General features: G+C 44.8%; 1 protein-coding gene and 1 pseudogene across 2 annotated transcripts in view; both read right to left on the reverse strand.

Moving 5' to 3' along the window:
- CAMK1D (calcium/calmodulin dependent protein kinase ID) overlaps positions 1 to 23,109 on the reverse strand; it is a 490,031-nt gene that overhangs the window by 365,281 nt on the left and 101,641 nt on the right. The gene's annotated exons all lie outside the window — the stretch shown is intronic.
- LOC112632292 lies at positions 11,942 to 12,044 on the reverse strand (annotated as a pseudogene).

Consider the following 23,109-nt stretch of genomic DNA (forward strand, 5'->3'; position numbering starts at 1 on the left):
TAGCTGGATATAGTGTTAAGCACCTGTAGTCCCAGCTACTCGGGAAGCTGAGGCGGGAGGCTCACTTGAGCCCAGGAGGTCATGGCTGCAGTGTGCCATGATGGCACCACTGCCCTCTAGCCTGGGTGACAGAGTGAGACCCTGTCTCAAAACATAAAAATTAAAAAGCATACTTGCATAAACTCAGTAGCTCGTATGAATGACATGAACTGTGTCAATTTCAATATCCTGGTTATGATACTGTACTGTAAACTTGCAAGATGTTACCATTGGGGGAAACTGGATAAAGGGTATGCAGACTATCTCTATTATTCCTGACAACTGCATGTAAATCTACAATTAGGTCAATAAAAAATTCCATTTAAAAAACCTAAAGAACATATGTTATAAACCTCATGTGAACAAAGACCAATCAAGAGATAATCCTACCTACAAATGGTTATACAAACTGAGCCTGGGTTTTGCAGGTGCTTCTGCAGCCCATTTATTCAACAAATACATCTGCCATCCCTACAACGCGTTATGTCAAGCATTAGGAAGTGCATCTCTGCTAACGCTCTTATAAAATGAGTGTTGATGAGAGAAAAGTTACCTATTCTAGGTAGACCTGGCATAACTGACAATTTCATTTTTTTTAATCAGAGGTGAAAATATTTTGGCATGCAATACATTTGAAAATGCATTAAGTAACTGCTCTATTTAGGTCGGGACATGGCTCAAGTCACAATTCATAAGTTACTCCAGTCCCAGCTGTCAGGAAAACATGAGAGTAGCTGAGCACAGCAGCTTATGCTTACAATCCCAGCACTTTGGGAGGCCAAGGTGGGTGGATCACTTGAGGCCAGGAGTTCGAGACCAGCCTGGCCAATATGGCAAAACCCCATCTCTACTAAAAATACAAGAATTAGCCAGGCATTGTGGCAGCTATCTGTAATCCCAGCTAATCAGGGGGCTGAGGCAGGACAATCGCTTGGATCCGGGAGGTAGAGATTGCAGTGAGCCGAGATCGCGCCACTGCACTCCAGCCTGGGTGACAGAGTGAGACTCCATGTCGATAAAAAGGAAAACATGGGAGTGGAACCCCATTGCGGAGTCACAATATTTTTTATACGTTCCACATGGCAGCATCTACCCACTCCTTCTGCAGGCCACATATTGATGACAAATTTCTCAGGGGGCTAAGAGAGAGGCGAAATTTCAACCTGAGTTCAAGGGCAACCTCCTGGGGTGTTTGCTTTGCTTCAAAATGAGTCATCAAAACCCTATATGCCTTTTGGCCAGAAAGTTCCAGAGATTTTAAACAAGCAAATGTGCCCCAGCCATGACAATCCCTGAAACATCCTGCTTCATTTTGCAGCTGTCATCTGTCTGGACCAGATGTCGCTCTCAGCTCATGTAAAAAGCCCTGTGTAGCTGCCACCATGACCTTCCCATAAAAAACATTCCCAAGACACATTTCCCAGGCACAGATCCTTCCCAAGGTCAGAGGCTTGAGAGGGGGACCATCTTCCTTGGCATATTTATTGCTGATGGCACTTATCAAAGTATTTTTAATGCATTATCTCATCTGTTACTTAAAAATAACACCTCCCCACAGGAAAACCTATTGACTTCTAAAACAAAACAAAAAAAATTCAGAGACAGGGTCTTGCTCTGTCTCCCAGGCTGAAGGATAGTGGTGTGATCATAGTTCACTGCAGCCTCCAACTCCTGGTCTCAAGCAATTCTCCTGCCTTAGCCTCTCAAGTAGCTAGGACTATAGGCACGTGCCACCACTCCCAGCTAAATTTTAAAATTTAGTTTGTTTGTTTGTTTGTTTGTTTGTTTTGAGACAGAGTCTTGCTCTGTAACCCAGGCTGGAGTGCAGTGGCGCAATCTTGGCTCACTGCAAGCTTTGCCTCCCAGATTCACACCATTCTGCTGCCTCAGTCTCCCGAGTAGCTGGGACTACAAGCACTCGCCACCACATCTGGCTAATTTTTTTGTATTTTTAGTAGAGACGGGGTTTCACTGTGTTAGCCAGGATGGTCTCGATCTTCTGATCTCATGATCTGCCCGCCTCGGTCTCCCTAAAAATTTTTTTAGAGACAGTGTCTGACTAGGTTGCCCAGGCTAGTCTCGAACTCCTGGCCTGAAGAGGTCTTCCTGCCTCAACCTCCCAAGTAGCTGGGATTATAAGTGTCAGTCATGGCATCTGGCCATAACCTCATTTTTTAAATGAAGAAACTGAGGTTAACTCTCTCAAATATTTATCAATTCCTGGTTACTCAGAAATTGATGATTTAAGATCATTTCAGTCTTTTTCTGGCCTCTTCTTATCTGCTTCTACCAGTGAGCAGGCAGCAATTTAAAGAGAGAGAGAGAGAGTATGGGTCTTGAGTTAGGTGAAGTGGCAGTCCAGCTCATGACTCAACAGATGACTCTGCATTTAGCCTCCCAGAACCTCTGTCTCTTCATCTGTAACGTGGAGTAATAAATACCACACTGCAGGACCAAAGGGATGATTAAATGTAACAACCTGGATAAAACACGAGGTGGTTGCTCAAAATATTACCTCTTTGATGCTTGTTAAAAATAAGATTGGCTCGGCTGGGTGCACGGGCTCACACCTGTAATCCCAGCACTTTGGGAGGCCAAGGTGGGTGGATCACTTGAGGTCAGGACTTCAAGACCAGCCTGGCCAACATGGTGAAACACCATCTCTACTAAAAATACAAAAATGAGATAGGCATGGTGGTGGGCGCCTGTAATCCGAGCTACTGGTGAGGCTGAGGCAGGAAAATTGCATGAACCCGGGAGGGGGAGCTTGCAGTGAGCCAAGATTGCACTGCTGCACTCCAGCCTGGATGACAGAGTGAGACTCCATCTCAACAAATAAAATAAAATAAAAATGTCAGATTGGCTCAATAGAAGTAAGAATTAACAACCAAAGTGGAATTTTTGAATTATCAGAGAATTTAAATTATATGTAAAACTCTCTGAATTCAGGGGTAATTGGGGATTATCTAAAATTAATGGCTGAGACAGAAGCACCCAGATGAACAGGATTTTTATATTCACTTATCTGAGCTGGTAAAGAAATGCTGCCCCACTATCTTATCCTTCAATTATCTACCATTAAACCTCTGCACATAACTGAAATGTACAAATTGCACGCTTTACGGGTGAGGGACAAACCCCAAGCTCTCACCCGCCATTCTCATCAGATTTCAACAGGACCACCGTAAAGGCATAATGGAATTTAGGATTGATTATTCCTTGCCCGATATCCAGAACGTCTAAGGAATGTGTGTGCTGTTGAATGTGATGTTCTACTTCAGAGAACTGACTTGTGAATGGTTCTTAAGTGCTCAAATATGAAGAATATGAAATACAACAAAACACATTTGGGATGAATTTGACCACTCCTTTTTTTTTGAGACGGAGTCTCACTCTGTCGCCCAGGCTGGAGTGCGGTGGCGCGATCTCGGCTCACTGCAAGCTCCGCCTCCTGGGTTCATGCCATTCTCCTGCCTCAGCCTCCCAAGTAGCTGGAACTACAGGCGCCCGCCACCTCGCCCGGCTAATTTTTTGTATTCTTAGTAGACACAAGGTTTCACCGTGGTAGCCAGGATGGTCTCGATCTCCTGACCTCGTGATCCGCCCGTCTCAGCCTCCCAAAGTACTGGAATTACAGGCGTGAGCCACCGCGCCCGGCCTTGACCACTTTTTTCTGCCTTGTCTAACATCAGCCACTAACACTAAACTTCTCAAATTACAGTACACGTGGCAGGGGAGGGTAGGTAAAGCCACAAGATCAAATGGTACACCTTCTGAGAGCATCAGCCTTGCTCGACGTGAGTCTGCAAGTTCTGGAGATGGCCGGTTCATTTATTGACTACTCTCCGCACCTGGGAGCGCTCTGTGGCAATCGGAAAAGCGCTACTGAAGGAGAGGGGAAATACCAATTGATGGAAGACCCACCTGCCGAGGCCTCTGCCAGGTGTCTGCAGAGTGTCCCATTTAATTTCTTACCCAGTCATTCAACAACCACGGGACAAAGAGGGTACAAACAGCCAGTGACTTTTATTTATTGTTTTGAGATCTATTTTAACCAGGTTTTCAGACCCCAGCTAAGCAGGGGTGTATTAGTCCATTTTCCTACTGCTATAAAGAACTGCCTGAGGTTGAGTGATTTATAAAGGAAAGAGATTTGGCCGGGCGCGGTGGCTCAAGCCTGTAATCCCAGCACTTTGGGAGGCCGAGACGGGCAGATCACGAGGTCAGGAGATCGAGACCATCCTGGCTAACACGGTGAAACCCCGTCTCTACTAAAAAAATACAAAAAACTAGCTGGGCGAGATGGCGGGCGCCTGTAGTCCCAGCTACTTGGGAGGCTGAGGCAGGAAAATGGCATAAACTCAGGAGATGGAGCTTGCAGTGAGCTGAGATCCGGCCACTGCACTCCAGCCTGGGCGACGGAGCGAGACTCCATCTCAAAACAATAAAATTAAATTAAATTTAAAAATTTTAAGAAAATAAAGGAAAGAGATTTAACTGACTCACAGTTCAGCATGGCTGGGGAGGCCTTGGGAAACTTACAATCAAGGCGGAAGGTGAAGGAGAAGCAAGGCCTGTTTCACAAGGTGGCAGGCAGGAGAAGGAATGTAGGAGACACTACCACACATTTACAAAACCATCAGATCTAGTGAGAACTCACTATCACGAGAACAGCATGGGGAAAACCTTTCCCCATGATTCAATTAACCTCCACCTGGTCTCTCCCTTGACATGTGCGGATTATGGGGATTTATAGGGATTATAATTCAAGACGAGATCTGGTGGGGACACAAAGCCTACCCATATCAGTGGGCAATACATATCGGCCCCTTCAACTCACCGAGAGGTGAGAAAAAAGCACGGAGAACTTGGTAGTGAAAACAAAACAGCAGTAATCTCAGAGGTGAGAAAACTGGCTGATATAGACACAGATGTGCTGGCAGATTATGAATTCAGGTTTGCTTAAAAAGATAAGTTGTTGCATTATAAACAAACCACCAAATTTACTAACAACTAAAATACTGGTAAGTACCAACCTATGATATATTTATGCAAAAAAATTTTTTAAACTCTTAGAGCTGGCCAAGTGCAGTGGCTCACACCTGTAATCCCAATACTTTGGGAAGCTGAGATGGGTGAACTATTTGAGGTCAGGAGTTCGAGACCAGCCTGGCCAACATGGTGAAACCTCGTCTCTACTAAAAATACAAAAATTAGCCAGGTGTGGTGGTGTGCGCCTATAATCCCAGCTACTCAGGAGGCTGAAGCAAGAGAATCGCTTGAACCCGGAAGGCAGAGGTTGCAGTGAGCCAAGATCATGCCATTGAACTCCTGCCTGAACAACAGAGTAAGATTCCATTTCAGGAGAAGAAAAAAAAAAAAAAACTCTTAGAGCTTATTTTCTTTCTCTAAGCCAAATAGGAAATAAGTTTGCTGTTATTGGTCTTGGACTCTCGACATGAGTGCCAGCTGCTGGATGCCCAACAGAATTTTGATGAAAGATGTTTCTTCTCTGGCGTATGCTCATTTCTTCTTCCAGTCCAGACAGAGTCCTCTCTGTCTATGCTGCTGAGCTCTGCCCTGCAAGCTATTCTAACTAACACCACTTCACTCTAGAGGACCCCATTACCTTAACGGGTTAGAAATAAGAGCTCAACCTGGGCACGGTGGTGCATGCCTGTAGTCCCAGCTACTTGAGGCAGGAGCTGAGATGGGAGGATTGCTTGAGCCCAGGAGGTCGAGGCTGCAGTGAGCTATGACCGTGCCACTGCACTCCAGCCTGGGCAAAAGAGCAAGAACCCATCTCTCAACAAAAAAGGGAATGAGAGCTCCACAACTCGTATCAGGCCACTAGGCATGTCACACTTGAACTCTGACCCTTCTCATGTTTAATAATACATACTATACAGAGCAATATACAAATATTAGCTCTCTTTTCTGTAGTTGTTCCTGTTACTGTCATATTTTACAGCAATTCTGTTAGATGGTCTTGGGACCTTCACAAATATGGTCCAATGCTTATAACCATTTATTCAAAAAAGAAAAAAACTCCTGGCCAGGTGCAATGGCTCATGCCTGTAATCCCAGCACTTTGGGAGGCCAAGGCGGGCAGATTACAAAGTCAAGAGATGCAGACCATCCTGGCTAACGTGGTGAAACCCCATCTGTACTAAAAATACAAAATTAGCTGGGCATGGTGATGCATGCCTGTAGTCCCAGCTACTAGGGAGACTGAGGCAGTAGAATAGCTTGAACCCAGGAGGCGGAGGGTGCAGTGAGCCAAGATCACGCCACTGCACTCCAGCCTGGCGACAGAGGGAGACTCTGTCTCAAAAAACAAAAAAACTCTTAATAGGCCAGAAATTCAAATTATCCATTTAGTAATGAAAACTAAATGAATTCTTCACGAAATTAACAGAATTTGGACTTTGACAGTACACTAACACTCTTGGGAACATATACTCATTCTTTCGTTGAGTTGCAAGGGAGATAAGGGTCTTGGTATAACATGTAAGAAGCGCTGGGTGGGAATATTCTGGTGAAGTGGATCCAAGAGAAGCGTGTTCATTGTTTCGGAGAACAGGGAACAGTTCCCAAGAAAAGCAGTGTTTGGTTTCTGTGATGAAAAACAAACTTCCTCCTCCAAAGATAAGTGGCAAAACAATACAGTCTCCACTCAAAGCATCTACACTAAGAAATACCTTGGCTACCATCATAGAAGAAGAACCCCTAAAAACAACTGTGAAATATTTCCACCACTGTTGGGTTACTTTTGGGTATTCTTACTTTGAGAGCTTCTTTTTTTTTTTTTTTTTTTTTTTTTTTTTGATGAAGCCTCGCTCTGTCACCAGGCTGGAGTGCAGTGGCACGATCTCAGCTCACTGCAACCTCCACCTCCCGGGTTCAAGCAATTCTCCTGCCTCAGCCTCCCAAGTCGCTGGGACTACAGGTGCACGCCACCACACCCAGCTAATTTTTGTATTTTTAGTAGAGACGGGGTTTCACCGTGTTGTCCAGGATGGTCTCGATCTCTCAACCTCACGATCCGCCCACCTTGGCTTCCCAACGTGCTGGGATTACGGGCATGAGGCACCGCGCCTGGCCAAAAGCATCTCTTCTTTAAACTGCTACTCCAAATAGTAAAAAGCGTTAAAGAATCAGACGACTCCTACCCAACTGCCCTTCATCCTTTCTTACTTTTGCTACCCTATTCTTATTTCCTGTCTGGAAAGTAAATTCAGAAAGATAACGCAACACGCAGAGCACTGAACATGGATCCTCAGGTGGCCAGGTGCCTTTCTACATCCTTGAGTACAGCTGCTTACGGCAAATCAAACCTGCCCTGGCAGGCGTGTCTCGCTCTGCCAGCAATGGTGGATGTGAACGGTCCTGTCCTCACAGGCGGGCTGCAGCAACTCCCTGTACCAGCCCCAGAGATGCTGTCCAAGCTTTCTGTAAGGTGAATCGAGGAGGCAGAGTGGAGGTCCTTCTGCAGTCACTACCTACCTTTTTTCCTTTATCTACTAGGAAGCAAACATCACATCCTCCTAAGTCCACTCTCAGATCCTAAGAGGACAAATCTGACAAAGCTCTGAATGGGCTAGTCGTCAAAGAGAGCACAACCCTTTCAAGCAATTAAGCATTGGGAGGTCAGGAGTGCTGGCTCACACCTGTAATCCCAGCACTTTGGGAGGCTGAGGTGGGAGGGTTACTTGAAGTCAGGAGTTCAAGCCAAGCCTGGGCAGCATAGTGGGACTCCATCTCTACAAAAATTAAAAGTAAAATAGGTTGGGTGTGGAGGCTCACACCTGTAATCTCAGCACATTGGGAGGCCGAGGTGGGTGGATCATGAGGTCAGGAGTTCGAGACCAGCATGGCCAACAAAGTGAGATCCCATCTCTACTAAAACTACAAAAAATTAGCCAGGCATGGTAGCAGGCGCCTGTAGTCCCAGCTACTCAGGAGACTGAGGCAGGAGAATCGCTTGAACCCGGGAGGAGGAGGTTGCAGTGAGCTGAGACGGCACTATTGTATTCCAGCCAGTGTGACAGTGTGAGACTCCATTTCAAAAAAATAAATAAAATCAAATAAAATAAGTTGGGCATGGCAGTGCAAACCTGTAGTCCCAACTACTCAGCAGGCTGAGGCAGGAGGATCGCTTGAGCCCAGGAGTTCAAGGCTGCAGGGAGCTATGATCTCACCACTGCACTCCAGCCTGGGCAAGAAAGTGGGACCCCATCTCTTAAAAAAAAAGAACAGAGAAATAGGAAATACAACAACAAGCTTCCATTACCACCTTTTTGTGCATTTCCTAGAATGACAGAGGATGTCTGCAACTCCTGGAGCTTTTCCTTAATATACCATAGAGTGGAATTGATCATGATTAGGAAATAAAAATCTGTATGACTTTGCATTTTTTTTTTCACCCTGAAAACAAATCTGATTTCTGGTGTTTTCAAAACTAGATCACAGATCTACCAATGCTTGTGAATATGCTGGTTCCATGTCAGATGGAGCGACAGTCTGCACTGGTTGTCAGGAAAAGCCCCGACTCCCAAATCTGGCTAGCCAGTCTGTGTTATTTTTCCTTCACTCTCTGAGCAAAACTTAACTCTTGCTGTTGCAGACCTAGAGATGCTGGAAGCAGTAACACTGCCTTTCCCCACGGCTTTGATCTATGTTCCTCATTATTTCTCAAGTTTCACCAACATTTAATTGAACCCAAAGAGACAGAGAAAAATCTCTCTTGCAAACTAATCATTTCATCATAAAAACTTTTTTAAATAACCATATTAATCTTTCATCGAATTCAGAAACTATGATAGATAACTCTGCCAATAAAAAGACCAGGAAGAGGAAATATAAATAAATAAACACGAGAGAAATATGTTTCAAATATCTACATTATCTACTGTGGAGCCATCGCCCTGGGATTCTCAATGACTGTCATGAAGACATATGGAATATGAGGGCTATGTGATTTATCTGAGTCTATGCGTGGGTTTTTTTCAATTTTCTGTAGCTAATATATCACAGTAAAGAGGAATTTTTTTAAACTACTCCTGAATAGAAAAAAAAGATAGACTCATCACAGTAATGTCTCATCACCTAATAATCTATGGTTATAGTCACAAATCATTTAGATAACATTAACCCCAGAAAAACCTGACTATTGTGAAAGCAAACTATCGTGGTCAAATCCGTTTTTTATATATTCAACTAAATTCTATTTTTCCACCAACATAGTAGCAGACTGGGGTACAGTCACCTGCCATAATGTGATTTTTTTTTTCTTTATTTGAAACTTACCTGAAATGATAATTATATTACGACAAAATGTAATCCTGTCCGGGCACCATGGCTCACGCCTGTAATCCCAACACTTTGGGAGACCAAGGCAGGTGGATTACTTGAGGTCAGGAGTTTAAGGCCAGTCTGGCCAACATGGCGAAACCCTGGCTCTACTAAAAATACAAAAACTAGCCAGGCGTGGTGGCGCATCCCTGTAATCCTAGCTACTCAGGAGGCTGAAGCAGGAGAATTGCTTGAACCCAGGAGGCGGAGGTTGCAGTGAGCCAAGATCATACCACCACACTACAGCCTGGGCAACAGAGCAAGATTTCGTCTCAAAAAAAAAAAAAGAAAGAAACTTATCAGAAGTGATAATGATACGATGATAAAATGTAATCCTGACTGCTGTAGTAAAAGATTAAATGTAAGATTTTACACTACTTTATTATCTAGGTGCAAATATTGTTCATAGGGCCAAGTGCAGTGACTCACGCATGTAATCCTGACACTTTAGGAGGCTGAGGCAGGAGGATCGCTTGAGGCCAGGAGTTCAAGAGACTAGCCTGGGCAACAGAGACCCCATTTCTACAAAAAATATTAATTAATAACAATAAAATTAGTTAAGCATGACAGCACACACCTTTAGTTCCAGCTACTTGGGAGGCTGAGGTGGGAGGATCACTTGAAGCCAGGAGGTAGAGGCTGCAGTGAGCTATGATAGTGCTACTGCACTCCAGCTCGGGTGACAGAGCAAGACCCTGTCTTTAAAAATAAAATTTAAAAACTACTGTTTGCAAATGCATGATGAACACATAGGAATATGTACCAGCAATGAACATCCCTTCTGTCCTCAGCATGGACTCCTCTCGCCTTCCTCTCTAGGTCCTGCCGCATGAGCCTTCTCTTCCTCACTAGTCACCTTTTTGTCATGTGTTTGCCTCCTCAAGAATGCCAGTTCCAGGAAAGCCTGGACCTTCATGCTTCCGTTGACAGCTGTATCCTCGGCATGTGAAACAGCAGACGGTGCATGGGAGAGGCTCAGCGTGCATTTGCTGATTGATTGAATGAATGAACGAATGCACTGACTTTGCTTCCGAGCTAAGAAATGCAGTCAACCACCCTCGCTCTCCACCACCTGCTCTTGGTCTCGTTCAAAGTCAAAGGCATTCCCTGGCTGATTCACTTTTGCTGGTTGCTGACCTGCTTTTCTACACGATTCAAAGGTCAACACAATCCATCAAAAGACCCATGCAAAGGAGGCATTCCGACACCTATTCCCAATCACTCCCTCGCCCTGTGCCTCAGACAGAAGAGCAATTTATTATAACTTGTTTATCCTTCTAGTGTTCCTTCATGCAAATATAAGTACATTCACATACATACGTTCATATGCCCATCTTTCTTTTTTTTTTTTTTTTGAGAGGGAATCTTGCTCTGTCACCAGGTTGGACTGCAGTGGCACAATCTTGGCTCACTGCAACCTCCGCCACCTCCGCAAGCAATTCTCCTGCCTCAGCCTCCCAAGTAGCTGGGACGACAGGCTCATGCCACCACACCCAGCTAATTTTTGTATTTTTAGTAGAGATGGGGTTTCACCATGTTGGCCAGGATGGTTTCAATCTCTTGACCTTATAATCTGCCCGTCTCAGCCTCCCAGTGTGCTGGGATTACAGGCGTGAGCCACAGTGCCCAGCCACCCAGCTTTCTTACACAAAGGGCAGCATACTCCATGCACTGTTTTTCACCTTGTGTTTTGTACTTGTTAACGTACCTGGAAATCTTCCCATTTCAAAACACTTTTTTTTTTTTTGAGACAGAGTCTCGCTCTGTCGCCCAGGCTGGAGTGCAGTAGCTCAATCTCGGCTCTGCGCATCCTCCACCCTCTGGGTTCAAGTGATTCTCCTGCCTCAGCCTCCCGAGTAGCTGGGATTACAGGCGTGCACCACCACTCCCAGCTAATGTTTGTGTTATTAGTATAGACCGGCTTTCACCAGGTTGGTCAGGCTGGTCTCGAACTCCCGACCTCAAGGGATCGGCCTGACTTGTCTTCCTATAGTGCTGGGATTACAGGCGTGAGCCACTACGCCTGGCCAGAAACACAGATTTTTATCATTCTCTTTAACAGCTGCATAGCGTTCCACTGTAGATACACACCATCATCCCTTTAACCAGTTCCTTATTGACCGATGGCCACTTGGCGGCTTCCAACACTCTGGTGTTACAGAGCTTCAATGATAACTGTGAGCAAATGTCATTTCATCACATGTGCGGGTGTATCTGCGGTAAAGATTCCCAGAAACAGGACTGCAAGGTCGAAGGGCAAATGCATCCGTAATGTTAGTTCATGGCACCAGATTCCCCTCCTGTAGGGTTGTTCAAAAATACTGCTGGGTGCTATAAAGAGGTAGTGAATTTTTTTTTTTTTTTTTTTTTTGAGACAGAGTCTTACTCTGTCGCCCAGGCTAGAGTGCAGTGACGTGATCATAGCTCACTGCAGCCTTGACCTCCTGGGCTCAAGCGATCTTCCCGCCTCAACCTGGGACCACAGGCACGTGCTGCCACACCTGGCTAAGATTTAAATTTCTGTAGAGACAGGCCCTCACCATGGTGGACTGAATGATACTTTAAATGTGTATGTGTGGTATAGGTCCCGAGAATGTTTTCCATTCTTGTCATGGGGACTGTTAACCTATTTCTTTACTTTCACAAAACACAGGCTCTTTTAAAATTTAAATCAATGCGGCATCCCCCAGTGGTGGTCTGAGTTCACCTTCCCTATTAAACTTGCATCCAACAATTCTCTTCGGCGAACAGGTTTCCCCTCTAGCAACCTATTGGAAGAAAACAGCCCCTCTCAAAGAGACTTGAAAGCCTAGTTAATATGGGTGGAATTAAATTTTTATAAGAGCATTCAGGAATTCTAAATCAGCAGCAAATATTTTTCTCATCACAAGACACACAATGACATGGAAATAAAACGTAAATGAATATTTTAAAACTTTATTCATTCCAATTCAGGGGATCCCCAAACCTAGTTTATATGCCTGGAGCTTTTAGTAATTCATGACTTTTTCACAGTGAGAATCTATAATTAGAAAATGGTGGCCAGGCGCGGTGGCTCAAGCCTGTAATCCCAGCACTTTGGGAGGCCGAGACGGGCGGATCACGAGGTCAGGAGATCGAGACCATCCTGGCTAACACGGTGAAACCCCGTCTCTACTAAAAAATACAAAAAACTAGCCGGGTGAGGTGGCGGGCGCCTGTAGTCCCAGCTACTTGGGAGGCTGAGGCAGGAGAATGGCATGAACCTGGGAGGTGGAGCTTGCAGTGAGCTGAGATCCGGCCACTGCACTCCAGCCTGGGCGACACAGTGAAACTCCGTCTCAAAAACAAAAAAAAAAAAAGAAAGAAAATGGTGCCTATCTGCAGAAGTGATAAAGGGTTCTTTCCCACCCAGGCTTCTGGAGAGGCACGAGGAAACAATACACTTTCACACGAGAAGCTCAGATTTCAGGAAACTGACCTTCGGACTTGGAACATTGATTATAGGCGGGGTGCACCAAAGCAACGATCTGCTTTCCTACTGGCACGAACTGGCTAAAAACAAGTCATACGAGACTAAATTCACTCCTTTAATATGGTTTTGTGTAAGATCTTCCATTTACTTTAAAATCATTTGGCACGAACAGCATGATATTCTCCATGTGCTAGTTGCTGTAAATGTCAACTCTAAGGACAGTCAGTTACCCTAATCAATAACTCATACTCCATCTACCAAAGACATGGACAAGAATGTTTTCAGCTGTTTTCTTCATATTGTCCCAAACTGAAAACAACCAAATGTCCATCAACTATAGAAAGGAACCTAAACTTTATACGATGGAATTACAGAGCAATGGGGAAAAATGAACAACTGTTACATGCAACAACATGAATCAATGTCATAAAGCATAAGTGCAATTCCATGTATATGGAATTTAAAAGCAGACAAAACCACTCTAAGGTGACAACAGTCAGAAAAGGGATTACCAGGCTGGACACGGTGGCTCACACCTGTAATCCCAACACTTTGGAAGGCCAAGGCGAGTGAACTGCTTGAGCCCAGTAGTTCGACACCAGCCTGGGCAACATGGCAAAACCCTTGTCTCTACAAAAAAATACAAAAATTAGCCGGGTGTGGTGGTGCACACCTGTAGTCTCAGCTACTTCGGACGCTGAGGCAGGATCACTTGAGCCCGGGAGGTCAAGGCTGCAGTGATCCCTGGTCATGTCACCGCACTCCAGCCCGAGCAACAGAGCAAGACCCTCTATCCTTACATGGGATTCCTAAAAAGGTCCAGCCATTGGTTTGGGAAATTTCTGGCTGCCTGAGGCTTCTCCTAGGGTAAGAGAATCATGGTTTTGGAATACTGGAAAATCTGCCTGGAGGGAAGCTTTTATCCAAAGTGGCACTCAGAGCACATAGGAAGGCACAGAGCAGGGACTCCTGATGACAGAACCACCACCCGGACTGTACTCGGCCAGCTGGCCTGCTCACATATTTCCTGAATAAGGGGTCTTAGATGAATTTGGTCTGAAACTTGCTTGCATTATAACCTGGCAATGAGAATGTAGGAGAACAGCTAACTGTCATTCACCTAAAATTTTACCTACTAAAAAACCTGAGCGTGGAGAGCCAATCTGACTTAGTTCCATTCTCCAGACGTTTGCAGATTATTAGATGAATGGCAACATAGCACAGGCACAGTGGCTCACACCTGTAATCCCAGCACTTTTCGGGGCTGAGGCAGGAGGATCACTTGAGTCCAGGAGTTCAAGACCAGCCCAGGCAACACAGCGAGACTCCATCTCTACAAAAAAATTTAAAAATCTACCAGGCATGGAGGCGCATGCCTATAGTCCCAGCTACCTGGGAGGCTAAGGCACGAGGATCGGTTGAGCCCAGGAATCTGAGGCTGCACTGAGCTATGACTGTGCCATGGCACTCTTCACTCAGGTGACAAAGTAAAGCCTTGTCTCTAAAAAAAAATTAAAATTCGGCCAGGCACAGTGGCTCACACCTATAATCCCAGCACTTCGGGGGGCCAAGGCGGATGGATCACAAGGTCAAGAGATTGAGACCATCCTGGCCAACACAGTAAAGCCCCATCTCTACTAAAAATACAAAAAATTAGCCAGGAATGGTGGCATGGGCCTGTAGTCCCAGCTACTCGTGAGGCTGAGGCAGGGTAATCGCTTGAACCCTGGAGGCGAAGGTTGCAGTGAGCTGAGATCGCGCCACTGCACTCCAGCTTGGCTGACAGAGCAAGACTTCGTCTCAAAAAAAAAAAAAAAAAAAAATTAAATTCAAAAAAAGCATGGCAACCTGCAGTCTACATAACACAGTGAGAATTTTCCTTATAAATGAAATGAAGAAAGGAGCTAGAAGCAAGAAAAACTGGACTGATAAACAACAGTACAGCAAGACCCAACCAGGGAGAGGGTTCCAACAGCCCCCACAGAGCTCTGCTTCTGGCCCCTTCCTCTTCAGCAATTTTACCGGTGACTTGTAGAGAGAGAGAGGATATGATCATAATGTCTGTGGACAACCCAAAATTAAACCAAACTCAGAATTCTAAAAGATCTTGACAGGCTGATATAATGAGCTGGATCTCACAAGATTGTGCACAAAAATTAACAGCTCAGAACAAGACAGCCAAGGCTCCATGATAAAAAATGTATCACAGTTGTTACATTTAAAACTTTAGGGGGTTTGGGCCGGGGCTCCGTGGCTCACGCCTGTAATCCCAGCACTTTGGAAAGCCAAGGCAGGCGGATCACGAGGTTAGGAGATTGAGACCATCCTGGCTAACACAGTGAAACCTCGTCTCTACTAAAAATACAAAAAGTTAGCCCGGCGTGGTGGCGGGCGCCTGTAGTCCCACCAGGAGACTTGGGGCAGGAGAATGGCATGAACCCGGGAGACGGAGCCTGCAGTGAGCCGAGATCGCGCCACTGCACTACAGCCTGGGCTACAGTGCGAGACTCCGTCTCAAAAAATCAGTAAATAAAATAAAATAACAACCTTTAGGGGTTTTGGATAACCAGCAGTTCAGGTAAGTCCATGTAAGTCACAAGTGTGTTGTGGTTGCCAAAAATGCAATGCCTGTGTTATATTTCAACAAATAGTTTCCTTTTAAAAATGTAATGCGAACATATTCGTACACTGATGTTCTTAGCAGCATGATTCACAATAACCAAAAGGTTATTTCGAGAGTCCGTGCAAAGGAATGGGTAAGCAAAATATGTTCTAGCCTTACAATGGAATATTATTTGGCCTTAAAAAGGAAAAAAATTCTGGCCAGGCACGGTGGCTTACGCCTGAAATCATTACTAGCACTTTGGAAGGCTGAGGTGGGTGGATCACAAGGTCAGGAGTTTGAGACCAGCCTGGCCAACATGGTAAAACCCCGACTGTACTAAAAAATACAAAAACTAGCCAGGCGTGGTGGCGGGCACCTGTAATCCCAGCTATTCAGGAGGCTGAAGCAGGAGAAGCACTTGAACCTGGGAGGTGGAGGTTGCAGTGAGCCGAGATTGCACCACTGCACTCCAGCCTGGACAACAGAGCAAAACTCCGTTTTTTTTTTGTTTTTTTTTTTTTTAAAAAGGAAGAAAATTCTGACTTATGCTTCAAACTGGATGGACCCTGAGGACTGAGTGAAATAAGCCAGTCATAAAAAGGCAAATATTGAGGAATTCACTTCAACAAGATGCCTAGAGTAGTCCAATTCATAGATAGAGAAAGTAGAATGGGGCTGGCCATAGACTGGGAGGAGAGAGGATGAGGAGTTGCTGTTGAATGAGGGCGGAGTCTCTGTTTGGGAAGATGAAGAAGTTCTGGAGATGGATGGTGGCGACGGTTGCACAACAATGTGAATATACTTCATGCCACTGAACTGTATGCTTACAAACTGTCAAAATGGGCCAGGCACGGTGGCTCACACCAGCACTTTGAGAGGCAGAGGCGGGTGAATCACCTGAGGACAGGAGTTCGAGACCATCCTCACCAATATGGTGAAACCCCGTCTCTACTAAAAATACAAAAATTAGCCAGGCATAGTGGTGCATACCTGCAATCCCAACTACTCGGGAGTCTGAGGCAGGAGAATTGTTTGAACCCAGGAGGCAGAGGTTGCAGCGAGCTGAGACTGCGCCACTGCACTTCAGCCTGGGCGACAGAGCGAGACTCCATCTCAAAAAAAGAAAGGCAAAATGATCATATTTACATTAATACATATTACCATAACACGTATTAATATATGTACCATAACATGTATTTATACATATAAGTAACACATATACAAATAAACAATGTATATATACACATTACAAATAATTATACTGTATTGTATACAATATTGTATATTTATACAATTATTTATAATTGTATAAGTGAGCCGAGATTGCGCCACTGCACTCCAGCCTGGGCAACAGAGCGAAACTCCGTTTAAAAAAAAAAAAAAAAAAGGAAGAAAATTTTGACTTATGCTTCAAACTGGATGGACCCTGAGGACTGAGTGAAATAAGCCAGTCATAAAAAGACAAATATTGATGAATATACAAATAATTATACCGTATTATATATAACATTGTATATTTATACAATTATTTATAATGTATAAATATTTATTCAGTCCACATAATGTTCTGAGAAATTTCCTTATGATTTCCTTGTAAATGAAAGGAAGGAAGGGGCTAGATGCGAGAGAAACTGGACACTGTATATTTATACAATATAAATTAATATAAATAATTGTATAAATACTGTAAATTCAGTTTACAATAATACATATTACCATTTTTTTAAGAACCCAAAATATGCAATGCAATCATCTGCTCCATTAATGTGAGCAAAGGTCACTGTCGGCTTCCATACTCTGCTCTCAGAACATACCTGAAAAGAGTGAAAACAGGCCTACCTGACTCGCCTGCTCCATGAGTCTCTCCTCCTTCCCTCTCGCGTGGGCTTTGTCTCTGAACCGGGATGGTTCCTCTCCCTCAATGAAGGGACTACTGGCCTCTTGGAAAAGGAGGAGGCTCCCAGCACATGTGCTGCTGCGGGGCCCCAATGTCTCTGTTGCTCCGGTTCCCGGGATCCCAGGGGTCGAAGGTCCATCGGCCAGAGGAGCCCCCGGGACACTCAGAATACGGGCATCCCTCAGGGAATCTTCCAGAAGCCTTAGCTCCCTGCCCCACTTCCTCTCTGACCCACTCTCCAACACACACACACACACACACAAACACACAACCATCCTCAAGTCTCTGCCTCCCAGCGCAACAAAGGATTGGTATATTCATGCACTCTACAAATACTCAGAGTTTGAGAGAAATTGTAAAATAAATTCTTTAAAAGATTTACCAGTTCAAGAAATGCATATCATGTATATGAATGATAATATCTATTAAGTGCCACTATTATCAGAATTTATATCATTTCTCTCACTCCCTCTAAATAAATTAGTCTGTGAAGCCGAGACAGGAAAAGAGCTGCCCCGGGTGGAAATCCACAAGTGGGACCAGGGTGCTGGGTCCCCGGGGATACCAGGTCCCAAGAAGAAGGGAGTGAAGAGGGAACGGGTATTCCACATTTCCAGTGTCTACAGCGGAATCTCCCAGGGCGTCCTGCCTCTTCCTCCTCCCAAGGCAGGAGAAGGGACTCACCTAGCTGGCCAGGAGGGAATGGAGGGTACCAGGCCAGCTCCTTCTCCCTCCTTTCTCGCGGGAACCTGCTGGAAGCCCACAGACTACTTCTCTCCTCTGGGCCAGGGGAGGAGGCTTCAGGGGGCTAGGCGGACTGCTTCTGAGGTTGAGAGTGACAAAGCCCTTTATTAAAACGTGCCCCAGTCCTCCAATGGAACGTTTATCAGGAATGAATTTAACATTGGGATCTCCACCTGCCTAGCCCCTCACCCCTACTTCTCAATTGGTTCAGAGCTCATGTGGGAAAGAACGGTTCTCCTCACTCCCCCGCCCATGCCTGACACACCCAGCACCGCGCCTCTTACGTGGCAGGCAGGTTTGGGTGGGAAGTCTTCAAAGCTGGTTCTCACAGTGGGAGCCTGCACGAGGCGCAGGACATGCCAGTGGCTTATAACCTCTGGGGCCAGCAGTACCTGATAGCCACCAGGCAGTCAGGGCATGACTTTTTCATTCTTCTCTTATTCTGGAACAATGGGAGTTTTAGACAGGTAACCCAATAGACCCAGCATTTAGCCTCCTTGAAGAAAACACCAGAGTCTCAAATAACAAAACAAAACTAAATCCAAAGGGCTGTCCAAGTCCTCACTGTAACTCGAAATGGCATTCGGAACATTTATGGAGACCAGAAAATACAAGACCCAAAACCTGCTGGGCCTCCTTCTCTCTGGCCAGTACGCAAGTCATCCAACTACTGTCCATGCGTGATCTGTCCAATCTACAGGCCAAGCCCAGCTGGAGACACCACCAACCCATCCCTATTTATTCTCTCAACCAAGTAATTTCCAGATTTCCATTTCACCTTGCTAGAGAGCCATGTTTATATTTCTAAAGCTTCAATCCCTCTTTAAGAACAAGAAATTAACAAAATCACAACGGCACTTCCTAATGGTATTAAACACAAAACTGTCATGCTTATAGAAACCTGAGAGCTTATGTAGTTAGTTCCACCTCCTCATTCCCCAGAGGAAGTGACTGTGAAGCTGCAAACTCAGTACATAACCCAACTGTAACTGGGAAAACTGGGATATAAACTGAATATTAGAGGATATTAAGAAATTAGTATTAACTGTATTAGTTGTGATACTGCTATTTTAATTACATAGGGAAACTTCCTTCTCCTTCCTTTCTTCTTTCCCTTTTTCCTTCCCTCCTTCCTTCTTTCTCTCTCTCTCCCCACCCTCCCTTCCTTCCTTCTTTCTTTCCTTCCTTGGGTGAAGGAACAGAGATTCACACTACTGTTAGTATGGGTGTAACATCAAGATGTCTCCAATTTACTTTTTTTATATACACGTATCTTTTTTTTTGAGATGGAGTCTCGCTCTGTCACCCAGGCTGGAGTACAGTGCTGTAATCTCGGCTCACTGCAAGCTCCGCCTCCCAAGTCAAGCGATTCTCCCACCTCAGCCTCCCAATTAGCTGGGATTACAGGCACCTGCCACCATGCCCAGATAATTTTTATATTTTTAGTAGAGTTGGGGTTTCGCCATGTTGGCCAGGCTAGTCTCAAATTCCTGACCTCCAGTGATCCACCCACCCAGGCCTCCCAAAGTGCTGGGATTATAGGTGTGGGCCACCATGCCCGGCCAACATGTATCCTTTTTCAAGCTTTACTGAGGTGTGACTGACAAATAAAAATGGTATATATTTAGGGTATACAGCACGTTTTGATATATGTATACACCGTGAAATGATCACCACGATCAAGCTAATTAACATACCGATCACCTGCCATCATCACCCCTTGTGTGCGTGTGATGTGGCACTTAAGATCTACTCTCTTAGCAAATATCTTCACTTTTCTTTAATGGAGTGAGTTATAATATATAAACAGCTGGCCTGACCTAGGGTATACACAGCTGGTTAGTGGACGAGCTGGTGAACAGCAAGGGTGGTTCTTGCCAAGGCTGTTTTCAAAGTGCTGTATTCTCAACACGGGAGCAGCTACACAAGACGCCCTTCGGACAGCCACACGGGCCCTGCCCACTCAGCTTGAGGAGGTTCTATGTGCTCCCAATGACAATGGCAGACAAACCATACTTCAGTGAAAGAATAACTGGCTAGGTTGGCTTCTTTGTCTGACCTTAATGGCCAAATATTCATGTAACACTGGCCCAGGTAACATTTGCTCTGAGTTTCAAAGATCACATCAGTGCACCAAGGAACTCGAATCTTTGATAGCATAGTAACATGACATAATAGAATCTGGATATAATCACGCAATAACAATCATGAACCGCTTGCTGTGTACCAGGGACTATTCTAAGCATTAACAAGAATGATCTCAGTAAATCACAACATCCAATGAGATTATCATCTCCATCACATTGATGAAGTAACCAGAGCACAGAGCAGGTAAGAAACCCACCAAAACCACAGAGCCCTACACGACAGTCAGCATTTTGGATGACTCAGCCATACATGCCCCTGTGATCACACGCCATTTCCGGATAGTCACATTTCATGTTTTTCACTGGGAGGAATGGTCCAGGGATAATTTCTTCTCATTCCTGTCTTTAAAAATAGTACAAAAGGATAAAAACAAAAAGTAAAAGAGAAAAATAAAATCTGCCCCAGAGGTTAAAACAACATATCTGATGTCAAAAAATCTTTTTTCACTTTGTTTTTCTCAACAAAAATTCAAATCACTCAAGTACTGCTTGACTCTCTTCTCCAAACAAACCTAGGCAAGAAGTCCATAGTATCTCCACACACACCTAGGCAAGAAGTCCACAGTATCCTCTACACACACCTAGGCAAGAAGTCCATAGTATCCTCTACACACACCTAGGCAAGAAGTCCAGACGGCTCTACAGTTTCTCCTCCAGAGAACTCCGTGGGCCTGGCATGGTGGCCCATACCTGTAATCTCAGCACTTTGGGAGGCTGAGGCAGGAGGATCACTTGAGGCCAGGAGTTCAAGATCAGCCTGGGAAATATAGAGAAACAAAAAAATAATAATAATAAAAATAAAAATAAGTAAAACTAAAAATTTTTTTAAAAAAATAAGTAAAAAAGGCCAGGCACGGTAGCTCACATCTGTAATCCCAACACTTTGGGAGGCCAAGGCAGGAGGATCACTTGAGGCCAGGAGTTCGAGACTAGCCTGACCAACATGGTGAAACCCCGTCTCCACTAAAAATAGAAAAAAATTAGCCAGGTGTAGTGGCGCACACCTGTAATCCCAACTACTTGGGAAGCTGAGGCAAGAGAATTACCTGAATCCAGAGGCAGAGGTTGCAGTGAGCCGAGATCATGCCACTGCACTCCAGCCTGGACAACAAGAGCGAAACTCCATCTCAAAAAATAATAATAATAAAAATAAGTTAAAAAATAAGTTAGCCAAGCACTGTGGTACACACCTGTAGTCCTTGTTACTCAGGAGGCTGAGGCAGGGGGATCGCTTGAGCCCAAGAGTTCAAGACTACAGTGAGTCACAAAATTAACTTAAAAATTAATTTTTTTTTAATAGGATCTCACTCTGTCACCAAGGCTGGAATGCAGTGGTACAATCTTGGCTTATTGCAGCCCCAACCTCTCAGGCTCAAGCAATCCTCCCACCTATCTCACTCTTTTGAGTAGCTGGGACCCCAGGTGTGCACAACTACACTCAGCTAATTTTTTAATTTTTTGTAGAGACAGGGCCTTGCTATGTAGCCCAGGCTGTTCTCAAACTCTTGGCCTCAAGCCATCTTTCCGTCTCAGCCTTCCAAAGTGCTGGGATTACAGGCGTGAGGCACCACGCCTAGCCCTAAAAATTAAACATTTTAAAAAAGGAAAAAACTATCCAAAGGCTGCTCAGTGGCCAGCAGAGGCCTCTCATCATGATATGCCAGAAAGTTACCAGTTACTCCCTTTAAGGACTCTAGGCGAGTTTCTGCAGAAAGAGTGACACGGGAAATAAATCATAGTTGGCCTTCCAGTACCTTTGCCAACTTCTCCAGTATTGATAATGACTTTGAACTAAGCTTTATAATTTAATTACTTCTTGAAACTGGTGCCTTCTGAAGCTAACATGAGATACAGACCATTCTGCAGAAGAATGTACTCAGTAAAAAAAGACAGAGAGAGAGAGAGACGCGGTGGAAAAAACTTAGACCCAAAGAACCGATCCCAGAAAAGGAGACATTCTCTTAACCCATCCTAGAAATGCCGAAATGTCTTAGGATAAATTGGGGAAGCTGCCAGTTGGGACATTCCCTAGTTCTATTCCAAAATCCCTTCCCTACATTTAGTCCAATTTAAAGTATCTCATGTAATCTTGGAAAAGGTCAAAGAATTCTCAAAGGAAGTCAACATCCAACTAAGATACGGCACACAGTATCTGACAGCAGGGAAGGAAGGGGAGACTCAAACCAGCACAAGGACAGAGAGTTCTAACTCCAAAGGGCTTGGGAATCACTGGCATAGAGGTTGCTGTAAAGTCTCCAACTGCAAAAAGAGAAAGGATTTATATCATGGCTACTATCCATACTTTAAAAACATCTGAGCTTCCTCAAATACTAGTGTCAGAGGCATTGGAACCAGATCAACTCCATCTTGAGTAGGGGCTGGGTAAAATGAGGCTGAGACCTACTGGGCTGCATTCCCAGACACTTAAGGCATGCTAAGTCACAGGATGAGACAGGAGGTCGGCACAAGAAACAGGTCATACAGACCTTGTTGATAAAAGAGGTTGCAGTAAAGAAGCGGCCAAAACCCACTAAAACCAAGATGGCGACGAGAGTGACCTCCTGTTCTCACTGCTACACTCCCATCAGCGTCATGACAATTTACGGATGCCAAGGCCACGTCAGGAAGTTACCCTACATGCTCTAAAAAGGGGAGGCATGAATAATCCACCCCTTGTTTAGCATATCATCAAGAAATAACCATAAAAGTGGGAAACCAGCAGCCCTCAGGGCTGCTCTGTCTATGGAGTAGCCATTCTTGATTCCTTTACTTTCTTAATCAACTTGCTTTCACTTTACTCTATGGACTTGCCCTGAATTCTTTCTTGCACAAGACCCAAGAACCGTCTCTTGGGGTCTGGATCATGACC

The sequence above is a fragment of the Theropithecus gelada genome, chromosome 9 (assembly GCF_003255815.1).
Source record: "Theropithecus gelada isolate Dixy chromosome 9, Tgel_1.0, whole genome shotgun sequence".
Taxonomy (NCBI): Eukaryota; Metazoa; Chordata; class Mammalia; order Primates; family Cercopithecidae; genus Theropithecus; species Theropithecus gelada.